Genomic DNA, 3,823 nt, shown 5'->3' on the forward strand with positions numbered 1-3,823 from the left:
CCATGACTCGTGATAGACTCATCCCTCCAAGCACTTAGCTGTGATCCTTACACCAACCTGCTAAGACTAACTGCTCACCATAGTGGATCATGGCAGACACAACACAAAAAGACAACACAACAAAATCACACAAGGTCAGTAACTTAGGTAACAATACAACATCAGACACAACACAATTACAACATTACACACACACACCACCTCCTCCAACCAGCCACACATCTCTGACTGCCCGAAAGTCCAGTCCTGCCAGTGGGGGACCGCAGCCGTTCCCACCTAAATCCCGCTCATCTTATCCGAGCGATAAACCCATGTTCCTTAATGTGCACATCCCTTCTATGGCGAATTCAAGAGAAGGCGAATCAAGGGCGTGAAACCACTCCCGCAAGTGACTCCACTCAGCCGAGGACGCACCTCGAGAAACACAGATAACAATCACAACCAGCTGTATAAACAACAATCACCATCACCCATTTCAACACAATGTTAAACACTATCACAACCAACCATCACAGTGACACCAAATCCAATTATATACCAACGAAAGACTCTCTAGACAATCAACAGTCCTGAATAGGCGAACCTACCTTTAGCAAACCGCAGCGATTCAGCGTCCGATCACAAGATAACAAACAACCAGCAAAAAAACCAATAACAACCATCGTAACCATCTATTACTACTACCACAACTATAACTGAAATCAAATGAGACGATGATGATGATGACAACATACCTACATAAAGCAATCCGGCGTCAACACAGCTACCCGACTCAAGCATCCCCTTCCTAAGGTGTAACCACTCTCAAAGGTCTTAAGGAGGTGATTCGTGGTGAAGGAGAAGTGGAATGACGGCATTTAGGTTTTGGAAGAAAGGAGAAATGATTTGGGTTTCACGATTATACAATTTATAATTCCCCGCTGTAAACCCGTTACTCGATCGAGTAACCAACTTACTCGATCGAGTGACGTCTACTCGATCGAGCTCCCAAGCTACTCGATCGAGTGGCCTAAGCTAGATCGAGTAACGCGCACACAAAGACTCACATCGTCACGAGTCATCACTCTTAAGGTTTCCGAAGATCAAGGTAAGTGTCTAAGGTCAGTCAACGTCGGTTAACGGGTCCCTAATAGGACGGGTATTACAGACGAGGTCCAAACTTTCACCAACCCTAAATCCCAACAGCTTTCCTAAATCTTTGGTCTTTCTTTCTTCCGCAATTCTATTATTATCGAAGTCATCGTCAGATCAAGGTTTAATGCTGTCATCTGAATTTATTTTCGCCCTATTTGCAATTTCATCTCTTAATAATTGGTCCGTTGCTTTCTTGGTTGACTTATTTTTTGAAACTTCAATGCTCTTACGATTAAACTCCTTTGCGGAAGACTTGGAGTTCCTCATGAACTCACTCATTTACTTAGAGTGACGTAAGACATGCTTACTCATTTATTACTTCATCGACTTCTTGTATTTATGCAATTTGCCACACCGCAAATAAATTATTGCGTCCCCCCGGCCCTAGGCCCATACTACAAAAGCCAAATGTTTTTGCGACGAAAATCCCTCACTCAAAATTTTATACTCCCTCAGTTTTGGTCATTTGTTTACCTTTGGTTTTAAAGAGAATATGGTCAATTATTAGATGGCAAGTGGACTGAATTGAGTGTATAAGATCAAATTGCTCATCAAATATATTTTCAAAATAGATAAGTAACATAGACTGATACCCCTTAAAATGAAAAGAAAGGTAAGCAAATGATCGGTCCGGACTAAGTAATAATTTGTATTGTGATACTACTGATAAGATTTCTAATATGTACGAGTACTAGCAATGTTCATTGAATCATTGTCCGCGAATTGCCCATTTCAATACGAAAAGGAGGGGACGAGTGAGTTAGTTCTGGCCTCTGGGGCTAGGAGGGGAGGTCGCCCGAAAGAAATAATTGAAAGTTTTAGTTAAAATTTTCCGTTTTTTGCATGTTCGCTCTATTATATTTGCAATTCGCCCCGCTGAAATATTTCACTCCACAATCCTGTCCCAATCCTTGCACAACTGCAACATCGTCGATCCAAGAGCAGGCTTACCGGATTTAAGTCAAGCTCTTGGGAGACTGACTAGTACCGGTAGTTGTAGATTCCAACATTTCATCACAACTAACGTGTTCCTTGCAAATTGCAATATTATTATGAAACCGTATCACAGGAATACAGAATAACTTTTGCAAAAATGTATTGGTGTCACTTATATAAAGTACGAAGTATTATCGTGTAATTGTATAAAGTGTCTTAATTTTATGCGAGTTCAATTACACTTTTTATCTAAATCTTACTGTGTTCGATTTCATGCAGTATTGTTATATGCCCTTTAATTGTGATTTACTTGTATATATTTCCACAAAATCTTTCATCACCTTTATGCATCTCACATCCATACTAGAAGATTTGCGTATTAATCACGGGTATATTAAACAGATAATTATAGTACTTGTTTGGTAAGAAAGAAAGCAGATTAATATTAAGATAAATAGATTTTAAAGATTTGACTAAATTGAATGATTTAATAAGTTGAGTAGTAGATTTATTTAGCAGAATTATTTTAGAGGTGTTTGGTAATTGACAGTTTTAGCTTAGCAGATTGTTTAGGTCCTTTGTAAAATGACACATGAGGATATGCACAAATTATTTAATAAACATATAAAAGGAAGGTTAATATTTTTTAAGGGGTAAAGAAACAATTTTTTTTCTTTCTAATCCGCTAACCCAATATGCTGGTAGGAGCAACATATTGCAAAATAGCATATTGGACCCCAATATGTTATTTCAATATGGTATTAATCAAAAACTTCATAGTCTTTTTAGAGAATAATCATCAAGATAGAGTATTTTTTTTTTTTTTTGATAACGAGGAGGTTGGATCCTCCCGGCACGCGCCAATACCATGCTAACCAACACGTACCATGTAAGCTCAATCCACGGGGTTACCCCTCACTGGAAGACATGTGGCCAAGTCTCTTCCTCTAGGGAGATTCGAACCCGGGACCTCGCAGTCCATCTTTCGGATGTTTTGAGGGTACCCGGATCTAAAAATTGGAGCAACGAAGGTGTTGTGGTGTAGTTGGTTATCACGTCAGTCTAACACACTGAAGGTCTCCGGTTCGAGTCCAAGTGACGCCACTATTTTTTTTTTTTTTTTTTTTTTTGCTTTTCCATTCTTGTAGTCCCCGGGGCCTCACCATTTGACTGTCTTGCAATGGGCAGAACTGTAGAAGTCTCCAAAATGAAGCCATCTACAACGCACTGCTACTTCAATTTTTCATCATCTTTATATGCATCTCACATATATTTCAACGTACTAGAAGATTTGCGTTTTAATCACTTGTATATATAAAATCTACCTAGTATAAAAGATGGGTTTTTTCAAGGCCTCTTATTGGTTCCACTATTTCAGGGAATTGAAAAGGTTTATTTTTTTTTTGAAGCCCCACGTTCTTCATTGCTATTTAATTAACCTGTGTCTAGACTTCATCTTTCATCAATAAATCAAGCTAAGATTAGATTAATGAACACTATGCTATGCTTTCATTTCATAATTAATCCGTCAACCAATTACAAAATGAATATATATTACATAAAAAAAAAAAAAAAAAAAAAAACTTCATTTGTTTAGCAATTAAAATTTATGCCAGCCAAAAAAAAAATTCAATAATGGTATTAAATTTAAATTGCTACTTATGATACAAAATCACTAAAAAAATTATCAGAAATCATAATTTAGAAAAAAATTAATGTCAGCATGACTAAAAAATCAAAATCATTATAACCA

At 37.5% G+C, this 3,823-nt stretch overlaps 1 non-coding gene across 1 annotated transcript; it reads left to right on the forward strand.

Moving 5' to 3' along the window:
• Positions 1-3,100: 3,100 nt before the first annotated feature.
• Positions 3,101-3,174, forward strand: TRNAV-AAC (transfer RNA valine (anticodon AAC)). Its single transcript has one exon. It is a non-coding gene; the product is annotated as a tRNA-Val (tRNA).
• The last annotated feature ends 649 nt before the right edge of the window (positions 3,175-3,823 follow it).

Source organism: Silene latifolia, chromosome 6, assembly GCF_048544455.1.
Source record: "Silene latifolia isolate original U9 population chromosome 6, ASM4854445v1, whole genome shotgun sequence".
NCBI classification, from domain to species: Eukaryota; Viridiplantae; Streptophyta; class Magnoliopsida; order Caryophyllales; family Caryophyllaceae; genus Silene; species Silene latifolia.